At 43.3% G+C, this 17,482-nt stretch overlaps 1 protein-coding gene across 1 annotated transcript in view; it reads left to right on the top strand.

Annotated features, from left to right (window-relative positions):
- LOC308294396 (NT-3 growth factor receptor-like) overlaps positions 1-17,482 on the top strand; it is a gene marked incomplete at its 5' end in the record, with an annotated part of 181,311 nt that overhangs the window by 97,543 nt on the left and 66,286 nt on the right. The gene's annotated exons all lie outside the window — the stretch shown is intronic.

The raw sequence follows: 17,482 nt of genomic DNA, 5'->3' as shown, positions 1-17,482 counted from the left end.
TGTTAAGTAAATATCCCCCTTTTTTCGTTTCCAACATTTATTATATATATTTTTTTTTCCAAAAGATTTTAGTTAAAAAAAAGGTATTTGATGAATAAAAGAAAAAAAAAATCTAACTATTTCTATAGGCCTAAATACATTTAATGAAAGTTTAAGTAGTGAAAATAGCCGATCTACAAGCTCAGAGCTTGTAGTCTTCAGCTAAGCAGCAAGCTAAATATGCTTAGATGATTTTTATTTATATTATGATAAATGTGCGTGATGTTAAAAACGAAACGGAAGTGAGGAGGAGGCTTCACTTCCGCTTTAACCGTTCACCGTTCTTCTTACGTTACCCCAGACTGTATGACGGGAGCAATTCCAAATCGCGGAGTCAACAGTCTGGCCACGCGAGACTACAGAGCTTGTAGAGCTGCTGTTTTCACTAGTTTGGGTTCACAGGGAAACGTTTCTCTTTTGGGTCAAAGGCTAAAAGGTTTGGAAACGCGGGTAAGTCAGGTCTGTTTTACTGAGAATAGATTCTACTGTCAGTAAAACAGTTACAACTGTACTTGGAGCACTTTGTATCGTCTAAATCTCTTTGCAGAAAAAAGCAAAGGTTGCAGATCAATTACGGCGCTGTTCAAGTTGTTAAGTTTCAATTCACATGATACACATTATGAGTGAAGATGACACAGTCAACTGATTTGCCACTAGATCAATTAAAATAGAACATAATTGGACACAAACAATAATTGGACACAAACCATTGAATTCTACGGCTAAATGTAAATGAGCGATGTTACATTTACTCCCTCTGTACTGAATGTGGAGGGAGTAGCCAGTATTGTGAAGCCATTGAAGGCAGTTGGTAATTTACATTCATTTCGCTTGATTGATTGCTTTGTCAAACAGTATGCGTTGCTGCGCTGCGGTGTCAGAAATGAAAGATATGGGCACTGAGTTTAATTGCAAAATGACGTCTTGTTAGACTTCCTAGCTCTCTCTCTCTCTCTCTCTCTCTCTCTCTCTCTCTCTCTCTCTCTCTCTGTGTTTGTGAAACAATGAGAGAAAAGATAGAGAGAGAGAAAAAGAAAGAATGAAATATGGATGAATGAAGGGAAATGAAAAGATACACCAAGCAAATAAATGATGGCCACATGCTGTTTATATGAAACAATATGAATCAACTGAAGCCTGAAGTAAACACAAATATGTTGTACTGGTTTGACTATTAAAACTACTTGCGGTGTACCCAAAACTAATTATATCCAAGTATACATGTTCCCCCTTGACCAGATCATATAAAGACATAAAATATATTTAAATTGTTATGCAAGTGGCACACGATTGTACCTTCCAGTTAATCCTCCTCATTATATTGTAGCCTGGTTACTCTAAAAGATTGCTTTGCCGAAATTAAGTGCTCCCAAAACTTTCTCTAGCTTAACGAGACTGAGGTTCTTTTATTTGGCCCCAAAAGCTAACAATCTAACACTACGCATTCATAAGAATATTGGCTTCTTCTTCTGCTTTCAGGCCTTCTTCCATAAATCTAGGAATATTACGGATTTGTCTTTGAACTTTATAACTCAGTACAAGGGATTATTCTGTCATGTTTCGTATCTGTTAAGAAGAACTATCTCTAAATTGAAGTAATTTGTGTCTGTCCCTGACCTGGAGAAAGTTGTTAATCCCTAATTACTGGAACTCTTTATATTCTGAGCTTAATTTTAAACAGCAGTGAATTGTTTGCTTTGGTTCAAAATATAGCCTTTAACTGGGAACTAGGATCACATTCACATCATCCCCATAACTATGCACAGATACACTTAGAGTGCAATAGAGTAGATGCCATTAAAAACACAGATCCCAAAATGTCCATTTATGATGTGATTTGCTGTAATAACAGTGGTGTATCCCTGTGAAATAATGGAGGAGTAAAGGGTCAGGGTGGAGGGTCCCCGGTTCTAATATTATTCATTTGGGGGGTCACAGCCCACAAGTGAGTGATGAGATTCTAAATCTGTGTTTAAATCAAGGGTCTTCAATAGGGGGTCCGGGACCCCTAGGGGGTCCTCAGAGTTACTACAGGGGGTCCTCCAAATCTTTGTGTGATAGAAACATTTTTTCTCCTTTTTTATGCATGCACTTGAACCCTGTAGTGTCCCTATCCTGAGAACTTTAGCCAAAAATAGCAGATCGAGGACGAGGCGTTGTGAGCTTGTAGATCGGCTATTTTCGGCTAAGAGGTTTGGTGTAGAGGGGAAAAAGAGCAGACCAAGTACAGAATGAAAGGTCCAGTTCATTAACTTTTTCTCTGCCATTTTAAACATAGCTGTAGTAAGCAGCTGCCAAATTGTCGTTACCTTTTAGCGTGGGCACGCGCACGCATCGTGCACAATCTGTGCGCGACTCATCTAGTAGACGTGTAGACTCGGTGACAAGCTTTCGAATACAAAAAACCCCATTGAAAAAGACATATCCGTTGCCACGCTGTATCTCTGCTTATCAGCCAGTGTTTACATGAAAAAGCATTGAAAAAAGCCAACTGTGCGCTATGGTAACACGTGGACACGTTCGCGCACAAAACGCACGATATGTGCGGGGATCATAATCCAGGCGTGTAGAGACTGGATCAAAGTTTCCAAACGCAAAAATCCGATTGAAAAACGAGCGTTCCGCCGCCGAGTAGCTTTCTCTTTTGTTACACAGTAAACCAATGGAGGCGGGACTATGGCCCAGGCTCAGACTGGATACGGAAAGCTGGATCCGGTCCAGACCGGAAATGACCGGATACAGTTAGGGGGGCGGGCCTAAAGAGCCAGAATCAGCGAAAATCTGCGCTAATACTTTTAATCCTTTCATAATGATTAAAGCTAATTAAACTTTACGGGCTCTACGGGCATGGCAGCGCGGTACAGCGGGAAATCTACGGTCTCTACGGGGATCGCGAGGTATGAGTTAAGTATTGACGTAGGTATCTGAAAACATGAATCCAAAATACACTGATGATCGTGCTGTCAAACGATGAAACTATATATGGAATCTATGAAAAGGTTGTGGGGGTCCCTGCTTCATCTCTCTCTCAGCTAAGGGGTCCTTGGCCTGAAAACATTGAAGATCCCTGGTTTAAATCATTTATGACCAAATTCAGGTCAGATGGAATGTTTGAGCTCTCCAGTAAAGAGAGTGTCTGCTGGATGACCATTTGCTATGCTATAGGTCACATAAATGTTAATTAGTTTGCTCACATAAATCTGCACCCTACCCCGGATTCAAACCCAGGACTCCCGCGCTCGTACTGAAAATTTAACCACTGAGCTAATAGAGACATAGCATTTTGAGAGGTGCTCACGTAAACGCATTTATTCTTCACACCTGGTTAGACTTTATTAACCCTCGCATAGCCAGACAATATCAATGCATGGATATTAGTCTGGTTCTTCTCAGTGTTATTTTTTTCCCCCAAGGGGCGGTAACAAAAATATTCAAAACCTACAACCAATCAGAGTAGCAAAAGCTGATAAGCCCGCTATACATTTGCATAATGGCCCTGGTTGGTTTTTCTAACGACCTAAAGCCCGCCCTACATTTGCATTGTAGGCCTCTGGTTGGTTCCTCACGATTTGTGAGCCGTGACATATTTGAATAACTGAGCGGGGCCAGACCTAATCTGCCAAGGGCGATTTTTCCTTGCAATGGCAGATTCGTCTGGTTACACAAGGTTAGGTTAGACTCAGGGACGTGCAGGGAATGTTAGAGAGGCAGGAGCTGACATTTCTAAAAGGGCCTTTTGGTGAAAATACCAGACCTCCAAGCTCAGCGCGACGCGTTGTAAGCTTGGAGGTTGACTATTTTTGGTGCTTGATACCCCACTGAACTAAGCATAATCAAGTCAATACTGGAGATGTGGCTTGTAGGCTCGTCTACACAGAGAGGGCAATTCTTTTAACATAAAATGCTGCATTCAAGTTCAGGAGAGTTCAGACAAGGCAATTCTCTTCAATGCTGCCTTCCGGTATGGCATGGAAAGAGGGCATTTGCATTTCTTTCACCACAGTAAAAACTGCATTCATGGTCTGGAGAGGGCACTTTTTACAGACAGATAAAAGGGCTGGGACTCAAGCCCCCTTTGATGTCTATGTGTGCACGTGCCTGCTTAGACTCCCCCATAGTGCAGGATAGATGGTTTAGTCACGCGGCGCAGGCCTGAAGTGCAGTGTGTGCAGTCCCTCTGTGAGACCTGTTGATGTGAGAGCTGATAGGTGAGAGTTGCTCTGTGGGGCTGCAGACCTGGCCTGTCCTCATGTCAGCCCGGGCTGGCTGGGAACATCTGCTGGTTGACAGAGGTGACGGCGGGAGGCTGGTCTGGGAGGAGACAGACCGCGGAGAGCAAAGCAGCGTGCAGTGCTTCACTGACGGCACGGAACGCAAAACATCACAGACACGCACGCACAATCACGCGCACACAGGTGCTTGTATCACTATACATGCGAGGACATCAACATTTTACATGCAGTATACAAGACATAGTGGATGAGGAACGAGGCAGACTCTAAAGCACTGTTTCCCAAACAGTGGCTTGGGACCCGTGGTTGGGTCGCGGACACATTTTCATGGGTCGCGAGTAAATATCCCCTTGTATAGTGACCTCGTCTTAAAAATATATATATATATATATATATATATATATATATATTTCAAAGAAAAAATCAAAAATTTTCACCAATTGAATTCCAACATAATTTCATAAATGAAATAAATAAAATAATTTCCATTAATACATTTAAAAACAGTTTAAGGAGTAGTGAAAATAGCAGATCTACAAGCTCACTCACTACATGGCGTGAAGCGATGTGTAGTGAGCTTGCAGATCTAAAATAGCAGATCTACAAACTGCTGAATACTGTACAGTATATCTGCTGTGTGTGTGCGCGCGAGCATGCCAACCCGTCACGGTCAACAAACATGGAAGAAGGGGTAAAAAGCCGAGTGTGGCAAAATAAAAGTTACTTTTAAATATAAATCCATGAATGTCTCTTTGTCTACTGTGCTGGTTATTATGTTGTTAAATTACAGTAAAATAACTACAAATGCAAAATTTCACAACATGGTCACTTCAACAAGGTATTATAATTATATTCTCCACACTTTAATTCCCCCCATCTGGACAAAATGGTATATTACCAGGTTCCGCAGGTCAGCTGCCCAGGTCCAATGCATTATTGTTAATTGTGGCACGTTTACTAACATGCCAAGTTTAGCTGCACTTGAACAACCGTTCCAGGCTGCCATATCCCAAGAGACCGTAGAAACTAAGGGAAAAAATAAAATGTACTTCTTAAAATAAATGTATCATGCCTGTTGCTGAGGTATGGCAACATGACTGGTGTTCGCGCGCGTGCAAGACACCAGTCATGTTGCCATACCTTAGCTTTTTCTGAGCGCTTCACTTCTCCCTCTGGGTTCCGGGGGCTTGGTGCGACCCAGTCAGTCAGTCAGTCATTCACTATGAAGGAAGGCCCACCCAGGCCGTGTAATTGTTTCTTGTTTGTTGTTCTCTCGTCTGTCTGCGCGACGCAGCTCTGCTGTCAGCCTCCCTGACATCTCTCCCTCCCTCCCTCCCTGAACACCCCCCCACCCTCCTGCCTCCAGGAGCAAACCAATTACCGGAGGAGGTGTGCGTGTGGGGGGGTGTGTGTGGCTGAGGAGGGGAAGGAAAGGGCACTCCGACACGACGCTCCGATGAAGGCTCTGAGATGAGAATGCTCTGCCTGTCTCTATCGTTTAATGTCTGCGAGAGGGAGGGAGAGAGAGAGAGAGAGGGAGAGAAAGAGAGAGAGAGAGAGGGAGAGAGAGAGAGAGAGAGAGAGAGAGAGAGGCAAGAGGCAAGAGGTGTGAGAGAGAGCGGGAGAGGAAATACGTGTGTGTGTGTGTGTGTGTGTGTGTGTGTGTGTGTGTGTGTGTGTGTGTGTGTGTGTGTGTGTGTGTGTGTGTGTGTGTGTGTGTGTGTGTGTGTGTGTGTGTGTGTGTGTGTGTGTGTGTGTGTGTGTGTGTGTGTGTGTGTGTGTGTGTGTGTGTGTGTGAGAGAGAGAGAGAGGTGTGTGTGAGAGAATGTGGGACTGAGAGAGTGAGAAATAACAGGGTAGTGAAAATTAGAGAAGAAGGGAACGAGAGAGAGAGAGAGAGAGAGAGGGGGGGGGGGATTAGAAGGGAGGGCAGAGAAAAAGGGCCACAGTGTGAAAACGTTGAAAGAGTCATCTACAGTATAAGGAATGGCACGCACACACACTCACACACACACACACACACACACACACACACACACACACACACACACACACACACACACACACACACACACACACACACACAGATGATTCATCCACTCTGCTCCAGAGCAGATGACTTACAGTGCAGTATCGCAGCTACCGTTAGCTTCATTGCCTTTGATATAGTATTACATAATGAATAATTGCACTAAATGTTTCTGTCATTTCTTTGACAGTCACATTATCCATCTCTGGTTTATGTGCGGTACGGTATCAACGCATCCTAATGCAACAGTTTGTATGGTATTTTACGTTATGCACTATTTTTGTTTGTGTAATACTTACGTAAATGAACAGATTATTAGGAACAGACTATTATCCCAATGTACTTAAAGTATTCAGTGGTAAAAATATATGTTCAATTATGTGTGTGCTTCCTCTCTCACTGCAACTCAAATATCACAAAATAAATCGGGCCCATGTTTCTTGGAGAGTGACTATAAAACCCCCCGAATCCCCAAAGGGTATAGCATCCCACATTTCAAATCAATGGATTCAAATCAACAAAGTACTCAAATGTCCACTTTTTCTTATTGGCACGCACCAATGCTTCATCAGAGCATGAAGGGGAGCAACTAGGAGTTGTTGCCAGGTTCGCTATTAACTCTGGTTTTCATGCATTACGTGACCACGAGGTCAATGACTGCACAGTTACAATATGCTACAGTAATAGGCGAGCTGCGCTAGATGTAATAATGTAAGCAAGATCTGGCAACCTGGCCCCAAACTGTATTGCCTCACGAAATCCATAATAAGCATCATATAGTGTACAGTACTGTATGTCTGTTTACTTGACCAAGTTCATGAGTGCGCCTGTCTTACTAGAAATATCATGACAGTCAGGATTTGTAGGTACCGTCAAAGTTATTAGATTGTTGCCACATCTTAACAACATGCCTGCAGGACAGTGGCATGTTATTAACACGACACTGCTGTCTGTCCTGTGTGTGTGTGTGTGTGCGTGTGTGTGTGTGCGTTTCACTCGTTCCGTATTGTTGTAAACACAACAATGACGCAACCACTCCTCCCTAGCCAACCTATAAAAGTAATGTATCCAAAACAAAGTGTCACAAAACAATGCTCTTCTTTGTCTCCCTGGGAGCACTGGTTGGCAGGTATCAATACACTTTTAGACCGACATGTTTGTGCCAGCATGGGTGATTCGATTTATTTCTCGATTTCCTCTTTTCTTGATTGTTTAGACATGACGTCATGGGCCGCTATACTCTATAACAGACTCGACAAGCCCAAAGCTTATTGATACTTGGGTCTCTATAAATTCAGAACCGGTTTTCGGGCTCTATCCCTTATTACAGTATCAAAAAACACATGCATGCACGCACACACACACACATATGGAGGGACATGCACAGTGAATCAGGTGGACAGGTGACATCACATGCTTGATTGCAGGTGAAGACAAGGGAGGGATTGAGAGAGAGAGAGAGAGAGAGAGAGAGAGAGAGAGAGAGAGAGAGAGAGGGAGAGAGAGAGAGAGAGAGAGGGAGAGAGAGGGAGGATGAGAGAATGAGCTGTCATAGAAACAGGTGCAGTGACAATGAATTATAGCTGTTTTTTGTTTGTTTTTTATTTGTGTGTGTATGCGTGTGTGTTCATTTTTCCAACAGTTGCTGATAAATCAGAAAGGGGAGAGATGGATGGATGAAGTGAGATCATTAACCACATGTCATGGCTTGTGTGAATATGCCGGAAGCATAGGAATGTATTGATTTCATTCTCTCTCCGTCTGTCATCACAGCCTGCTCATGTAATGAGGTGAGAGTAGAGTGATGCTTAGCTCATCCTCTGTGGTAAGACCTTCTATAGAGGCCAGAGTAATGCTCAACTTATACTCCGTCATACAACAGTCTATAAGTCAGGCTTGAGTGTCCAGACTGAGACGCTTCTTTAGAAATCACAAAATTAATCACATTTAACTATATATAGAAATGTGTCTCTAGCGCGAGGGAAACTCAGGCGTCAGAGGAAGCACAGCCGGTTAAGTTACAGTTACAGGGAGTAAGAAACCATCCATAGGAGGAGTAACTTCATAAAAAAAGACAGCACAGGTTATTAAAAAAATTAAAAAGTATCAAAGGTGTACAGCCTATACAATCATCCTGCTTGATGCAGAACAAGAAGCGAGTAAGCATATAAAGCATAGTAAAGATGACATCAGCACAAACCAAACCAGACCATGTTACAGATGCGAGGAGTGAATTCGGCACAGGTTTTTGTAAAGGGTTCACGCCCCTCGTGGTTTGAGAGCTTTTGGCTACGCACCCTTCGGTCTGTGCCAAGGTGCTGAAAGTCGGGGGAATGAAGATTTACGATTCTGTCCCTATCGGGATGTAACTCGGACGGCGCTGAGTCAGCTCAAGCGGACTTCGCAACGCTCGACACGGCGACTCCCTCGCTTTAGCTCGCTCTGCGGTGTCTCACGTGGGTCAAGTCCGCTCCGCCAAACCTTTTACAATAACCTGTGCCGAATTCACCCCTCACGTTACTTACAGATAACCTTTACTTATCTCAGAGGAGATAAGTAAGTGGTCACGGCCTAATGCAGTGTGTGTCTACAGGGGTGGGACTTCCGTTGTGTGTATTTCCCCCAGAAACGACCAATCACAACACTTGTGTCATTCACCGAGAATGTAAACATATTTGTAAAGCGTCAACGTCATTGCCTTGGGCGGTACCTCCGCCAAATTCCAGTACTTCTGTTTAGACTAGGCCTTGCCCAGCATGCATTACAGATGACAGATAGATACCTTTATTATCCCAAGGGGGAAATTTAGTAATGCAATGACATCAGAGTGGAACAGGGCTTTGTTGTCACATGCATGTTGTGGTTTATAACAACATTGTAGTTCATATACCGGTAGCTCATGTTTCCGTTTCTTTTGTTGTAGTTTGTGAAAAATTTTCTTCTTCTTTTGTTGTAGTTTGTGAAACATTTTTCTTCTTTTGTTGTAGTTTGTGGCTATAACTGTGGTTGGAAAAAGAGCTGCAAAAGTGCAAAAAGTAGGAAATACTCAAGTGATGTTATTTCTGGGGCTGTGGCCGATTTGTAGCAAGGACCCTGCTGTGACAAGAGTACAACTGTTTTAATGAGCCTGTGCTGTAAGGTGAGAGACACTGCATTCACTCTGAGTTTGGAATCCTGAAGTTTTTAACGAGCCCGGGGCCCGGGCAGAGGGACTACATGGCTTGGGTTTAGGGCCCACATGAGAAGAGGGTACCCTGCTAAGATGTTTTAATGAGCCACGGTGCTGCTGGGGAGAGACACAGTGCCTCACTTTTGGTCCCACTGTCCACAATGTGAAGAATTGAATAGCACAATACATTCCTTTTCTTTTTGTTTTGCCTTTCTTTTTCTTTTTTGGGGGGTTTTGCAAAACCATGGGTCTTGGCCAGATGGATTTCCCGAAAAAAATTAGAATATCACAAATAAAAGAACAATAAAGACCTAGAAAATAGAAGTTAGACTTCCAACAGATACACAAGCGCGTACTGTATGTATAGGTGACAGTATACACAGATGAAATGTGACATGGCTTAAGCCTGCTGTGTCATGTTTAATTGTTCCTCTTTCCAAAGTAATTCAAAATGTCTGCAGCTGACTGGATCTTCAGGTCCAATTAGGACGTTCCTTGTGGATTTGATGAATAATGTTGAACTGTCCCCAGTATAAATTACGTGAACAACTTTACAACTGATCCCCTACTGTACTTTACATGCAAATATATGTTCAGACAGAATGTGCGATCAAAGACTGATTATACCACAGTTTCATTATTATTAATACAAAGTTGAAGAAAGTGACTATTACTTTGTCAGGTTACAGGTACGGCAAACAACGATGAATATATCTGGAGGGCGATATTGACTCTATTTTCGACCAAATACCTCTATCGATATTGGAACAATATCATGTTTTTTTTCCCTCCCCTTTTTCCCTCTAAAGTAAACATTTTAGCCTTCCTACAATCTCACAATGTGTCATTATGCGACACACTGTAAGCTTGCATTGTTGTTCGTCTATTTTATCTTTTTGAACATATAAAAAAAAATTGTGTAAAGTACAACATAGTACTTGCTGTAAGTGATTAAAAGGAAATACACACATTTTGAATATCAGACTTTTACATCTAACAGAGTATTTCTACAGTACATTGTGGTATTGATTAAGAATGTAAAGTACTTCTTCCATCACTGCATGAAAGACAATAGTTGTAATGGAAATTTTTCATTATTTAACTTTACTGCCACTTGGGGGCACAGTTCCTCCATTTTCCTCAAGTTTAGTACCTCCCTGTCACCAGGGGGCGCTGTTTATACTGTTCTGCTGCAGCTCTTATGCCACAGGAAGTGTTTTGGAATTTGACCTTTTCTCCTTGAAAGAATGACAAGAAAAGATCGTTTTTTGGAGTGTTAACAATCCTTAGTCATTCAGTTTGTTTGCACCCCTTTGAGTGGCAAAATCAGTAAGTAAGCAACATTGTGATAATGTGTACTTGACATATTGAGAGATATTTCTATCTTGTATGTTCCTTTGTGATATTTGGCACTGACTTCAGGGTTTGGAAGTTCAGGCCTAGGCCTATTTTGCAGTTTACCTGTTATGTGTGTAACTTACCTGTAGCATTGTATTTCTGTATTTTATTTATATTTATTTATTTATATTTATTTATCTTTTGTGTTTCAGTTTTACACTTTCTTGTATTAAAACCAGTCCTTTACAACACCTGCCTGTTACTTGGAGGAGATAGTGCAAGGGAGAGTTAAAGCTGGCTGTGAAGCCCAATACACGACAGGAGTCACATTGGGTGCAACAGCACAATTGTCAATAGGGTTAATGTGTCCTTATATGACATGTAAGCCAAGGTTTGAAGTAGTTTAGTTGACTTTGTTGGGTTACTTTGATGAAACACATGGACAGATGCTGCTGCTGTGCTCTGAGTAACCCAGGCTGAGTAAGTACAATTACAGGCTCATTAGTCTCTGGCACGAACGCACGCACGCACTTCTCAGACATATCTCATGCAGCAATGACCACTGATGGGCAGATGATACCCCCGACCAAACGGGGAATGTATTCAAGGTAATAATGTTTGATTGACACGCCTTACAGCCAGTGAAAGGCAGGTATTGACACCAGAGGCCTGTCCTTTGATCAACAGCAGTAATAAAGTGGGACTGACAGACTGTGGAACCAACTAGACACTCAGATTGAGTGGGGGGAGGGCTTCGTGTTAACTATGAGGCAACATAAATCACATTGAGCCTATAGGCTATTCTTTACGCTATAACACGGGGGTCAATGTCACTTCCAATAAGTCGTAATGGTGCTGGTGGTTCCAGTAAGAAGTCATCTGATGGTACAGATGCAGCCACATGTTCTAATAGGCGCTTTACTGCACTGTTGCACTTCCCGCAAAAGGATGTGTGTTTAAACTGTTTTGCCATCAGGAAGTACAATGAATGATCTACTACTATGGTGTTTGGACATTTTCATGTCAAAGATCCCTAAATTCTATCGGCTAGCCGGCTTTCGGGAGGTTTAGTTCCAGATGCATTTTGGATGCTACGCGAGACTACATCTGCAATAATAACAACAACCGGAGTCTTGTTTCTCACGCCTCATTGGCTTTGCCACCGTTGATATCAACTCTCGTTTACAGCAAATTTCAAATGCCTGACATGGTCACAAAACAAACTATATATTTTTTTATAAACACTGAACAAAACATTCAAATAAAATAAACAGAAAAACAGCACAGAAACCTCAAAACAAGCCGTTTTATAAGAACAAGCGGCAAAGCTCAGGGGTAGAGAAACCGTTATTAGAGCACGAAGGGTTCCCGAAGGGTTCCCAGTTCGAATCCGGGCTCCCCCTGAGTTAATGTCGAAGGGTCCTTGGGCAAGACTCTGAACCACACATTGCTCCCGGTGAGCAGGTTGGTGCCTTGCATGGTTTCCTCCGCCACCGGTGTATGAATGTGTGTGTGAATGGGTGAATGTAATGCACAATCTCTGTAAAGCGCTTTGGATAAAAAGCGCTATATAAATGCACCATTTACCATTTTTGGAGCGGTGAAAGCACTCCCAATAGACAGGTATGTCCGTGGGTATGTGGGTGGGTGGCTGGCTGGGTGGCTGGGTGGCTGGCTGGGTGGCTGGCTGGCCATGTCCGTAGCCTGGCAATACCTTGAGTGGCCACACACAACACACTAGTTAAAGGAGGGGCGCTGTTTTGTGCAGGCCAGGCACACTCACCACTCACTCACAGGCACAGTTTACTCACTCACTCACTCACTCACTCACTCACATAGGGTACAGCTGCTCAAATTCACCGCTCCACTTCGAACCGAGGTTTGATTTTTTAGATGAACACAAGCTTAACTATTGGAGCATCTTTCAGCTGTTCACCGGCCACATACACATATTATACACCCTGGGTTGAAAATCCATCCGTACTTTAGCCTGTAAAAAGTCATTCTAATGCTGGCCTATACTAGGCTATGATGAGCGATGCAGCACGCCTAAAGTTTGCTTGCATCCTGGTCAGAGCTCTTTTTAGACTGACAGCTCTTATTGTCAGCACACACCAAGCTCCTGTGCATCAAACTGAAACACACTATATACATAGGGTTATAACCTTCCAACGGAAAGGTCACACAAGTCACAGGAGCTCATTGTCTTCCTGTCGTGCCAGTTCATCCGCGTGTCCATTAACTGTGGATCTACCCTAACCTACAGCATGACCTTTAGCAGTCCATGAAACATGCTTAGTCTATGTCCGTCTTTACAGCCTTTCACCCTTCTATACCCCCCACCCCCCTCCTCTCTCACGCCCTCCTTTCCTGCTGTCTGTCCGTCAGTCTCTGTGTCTGTCGTTGTTATTCCAGCTGACCGTACCACCTATACGGTGTGTTGACATTTGGCTGTTGCATAGCATATATAGCTAAGTTCAGCGCAGCCCATGTGTCCATCAACAGGACGTTATTATGTCCTATTGGCGTCCCTTGTCCCTTCTTGAGCTATACGCACTGACACCCTATATGCTCACTCATTCCAGAGCAGAGACTCCCATTTTTCGTGGCACTATGGCCTTGAAATGGCCGACTGCAGTTAGCGTTAGCCCTTCCATGCTAAAACTAGACCATCTGAAGAAATAATCCTGGTTAGTGAAACGACCCAAAATGAACGGTGGTTTCCGTCCGGCTCTTCAAAATAAAAGTGCGGTGGATGGGTGGAAATCATGGCTCTCTACGCTTGGGCAATTAAAAAAATAAAATCACTTATAGTGTTAACATGGCAGCCGGAAGGCTGGTCTGATCTAACTTTATTGTAACATTGCAGGTTTACAAGTGCCAAACAGGCAGCAGATATATTGTATACTGTAGACTACATTTAATTGACAGAATTTAGAATGCAATTAACACTAAGGAGTTGACTGTGTAAGGACTCCCAACCTGACAGCTTTAGCTTATTTTTCGGTGCTGTTAATAATTATTGAAGTGAAATAATGGCTTGAAAACAGCAACAACATTAGAATGAAGATAATATAAACTATGCATGCTGTTTGAACTTAGCTGTAAAACTGCGAGGCTGAGACTCCTGCGAGTAATATGAAATGCCAAGTTAATTGCCTGTGATTTGTCTGCTGAGAAGAACGGCCTCGTCGAAGTAATATTTAACAATTCTTCATTGTATAAGCAAGCTAAATTTGTTAAAGCAAGTAATCTGGCGTCTTCCAGAATCATGCTATTAAGCTGAGACGGATACCATATTCCTGTAGTGCTCAGAGGCTGCTGGTGCTCAGTGCGCGCTGCAAGTCTTCAGTAAATGCCAAGCAATGTTAGACGGTATACTCAAAATCAACAGAACATTTTATTCATTTTAACTTCGGCATTTCAAAGTAACACAGTGGGTTGAATATAGAACAAATCAGCAGTGTCACAGGCTCCAAACGACGCAGCAAACCGCTTGTTGAACCTCCTTGGACATTTTTCACAGATCACACACTTTATCTTTTAATAGTTTATTCTTGTAAACACTATTGTTCTAGGTACGAGAACCTTTATGCCAGTTAAAGTGAAAGTGACGTTTTTTTGTTTGTTTTTTTGTTATAGACATTTAACTGAAGTTAGTTGGGTCGTAAGGTCAGATATCTTAGACAATATAATGTCCACTCAGACAGGATTGGTCATGCTTCACTTGTCATCACTATATTTAATATAAACGGTAAGACATAATTCATTTCCCAGGTGGATTCCTCGTGAAGTAGTGGTAAGATCAAGCTCGGAACGTATTGTCTGACCCCCTGCATGCATTGAACCGAGAGTACGATCAAAATTAAAATGTTACGACAGACTAGTAGCACATTGAGAATGAGTAGAGGCACTTGTATCATGGGGGTGGGTGCAATATGTCTGTCTCTATTCTAGTACTAGCTCACACAGTGCACATGCATTAAAACAATATGCCATGCATGTTAAAACATGACGCAAAGCAGAAGAAAGTAAACTGCAAGCATATAAACAGAAGGCCTACAGTATACGTACTTGTTGGTATTTTGTATACCCAAATGCTCTCTCTCTCTCTCTCTCTCTCTCTCTCTCTCTCTCTCTCTCTCTCGCTCTCTCATTGTGATTGATTGTTTGTCATGTTTTGGAAATAGTAGGGCAGTACAGTTACAAAAGCTAAAAGCATAACACAAAAAAAGCCCTCAGGAGGCTTGTTTGCATTGTAGTCATTTACTCTCTCTCTCTCTCTCTCTCTCTCTCTCTCTCTCTCTCTCTCTCTCTCTGGCTCTCATCTCCGTCTCTCGCTCTCTGACAGTGAAAGCATTGTGCGCTTGATGATTTGCATTCCTCCATGCTTTCCATCTCTCAGTCTGTCCCTCCTCCTTATACCTGCACCTATACCCCACTCCCTCTCTCCCTCCCTGCACACACCACCTGGCAGGCAAGCACTCTCCTTTCCATTACTTAATATCCCCCCTTCTCTCTCTCCCTCTCTCCCTCTCTCTCTCTCTCTCTCTCTCTCTCTCTCTCGTGTTCTCTGTCAGCTGTGAAGGTTGAACGTGTCAGCGGTATTAACAAGAGGCCTGATGCGTTGTGTTCCTGCTACCACAAGAATGTACCTTACATCAGGCATTCTCAGCTGGCATGCTGACAACATACAACACTGGACTGTCATGTCCCTGGGGCCAGTACACTATATATACATACCATACATACATGCACGCACGCACGCAACGCACCCAACGCACGCACGCACGCACGCACGCACGCACGCACACACGCACGCACGCACACACACACACACACACACACACACACACACACAGGGTGGTGTGGATAGGGAACACACAAACACTCCGGTGGGGAAAACATTTAATCTCCCACTCGTAGTTTCTGATCCAAACACACAAAAAACACAAAACATTCATTTTGAAATGTTAGCTATGAGGCGGTCCCTTCTTGTCATGTCATTTCATGTCACGGTGACATTTACATATTTGTCACCTGCCTACACACAGCCTGCAAAGACGGCCTCACAACGCAGCCACTTAGCTGTACCTGGATGTGTTTACTGGGCATACGCTCCTTTTGTGATAATTAAAGAGAACTTTTAAAAAGTAAGTGCTCTCTGTGTAGAGCACGTTTTAGTTGAAATTCCAGCGAGAGACCCATGGGTACTCAAAATTGCAAATTGTGTGTGTGTGTGTGTGTGTGTGTGTGTGTGTGTGTGTGTGTGTGTGTGTGTGTGTGTGTGTGTGTGTGTGTGTGTGTGTGTGTGTGTGTGTGTGTGTGTGTGTGTGTGTGTGTGTGTGTGTGTGTGTGTGTGTGTGTGTGTGCGTGCGTGCGTGTGTGTAGGGACTTGCAGAGAATGTTAGAGAGGCAGGGGCAGACATTTATGTGTGCACGTGCCTGTGCGTGTGAATGCACGTGTGTAAATATGTGCGAGGGAGTGAGTCAGATGTCAGATTGTTGTGAACCCAGCACAGTCTTTCTCCACTCTGTACTGTACTCATCACGTCAGTTCCAGATGTTCTGGCCTGCTGCTCCCAGCCTTCCTTCCTTCCTTCCATACTCTCCTCTCTCCACAGACTCTTACGGCTCCACTTTCACACACACTGAGGATTTCACAGTGCACCGTTACACACTTCCTCCTTTCCCTTCTGCCGGCCTATTCTAGGTCAAAGACCTCCCCTCCTATGCCCAGCAGGTCGGCCCTAAACCCTACCTTTCCCCGATTTTTCCCTCTCCTGACTGATCTCTCAAACCCCTACCACGCACACACACACACACACGCACGCACCCATGCACGCCAGGCAAGTGCACACATAGACATCAAAGGGGGCTTGAGCCCCTGCCCTTTTACTTGACTGTAAAAAGTGCCATCTCCAGACCATGAAAGCACTTTTTACTATAGTGAAAGAAATGCAAATTCCTTCTTTCCATGCCATATACTTGAAGACAGCATTCAAGAGAATTGCCTTGTCCTCTCCTGAACTTGAATGCAGCGTCTTATGTTGAAAGAATTGCCCTCTCTGTGTAGAAATCCATGCCGTTACATCTCCAGTATTGACTTGATTATGCTTAGTTTAGTGCGGTATCAAGTACCGAAAATAGCCGGCCTCCAAGCTCACAACGCGTCGCAGCGCGGCGCGTTGTGAGCTTGGAGGTCTGCTATTTTCAATATTTTCACCAAAAGGCCCTTTTAGAAATTTCAGCCCCTGCCTCTCTAACATTCTCTGCACGTCCTTGATGCACACAGTCATGCGCGCACAAAACCTCCCTCTCCATCATTTACTATCTTCTTTATCACTATCTTCCTATCCTTACCGTACCTCCCTTCTGCCTGTCAATCCTTGACCTGAGCCGCCCTCCCTACAGCTTTTTTCCTTTCCTGTGCCTTTACTTTAAGGTCCATGTCTCCTCTCAGTCCTCTGTAGCGTTATTCACATTTTCTATTTCTGTTGACTCCATGTGTTGTGTTTTACAATCATGGAGTTGTCTAATGGTTACCCTTTCTATGCTTGCATGCGTGTAAGCGGTTCTGGAGAAAGCGGTTCTAATTTGAATAATAAATTGTTCCTATGGAGATGAATAATTGTGATTGGATAAATGCATATTGGCTCTAAGGGAGACAGTACT

This window comes from Nannobrachium achirus (genome assembly GCF_963921795.1).
Source record: "Nannobrachium achirus genome assembly, chromosome: 11".
Taxonomy (NCBI): Eukaryota; Metazoa; Chordata; class Actinopteri; order Myctophiformes; family Myctophidae; genus Nannobrachium; species Nannobrachium achirus.
Note: the sequence above shows the minus strand (reverse complement) of the source record. Positions and strands in the feature narration are given on the sequence as shown.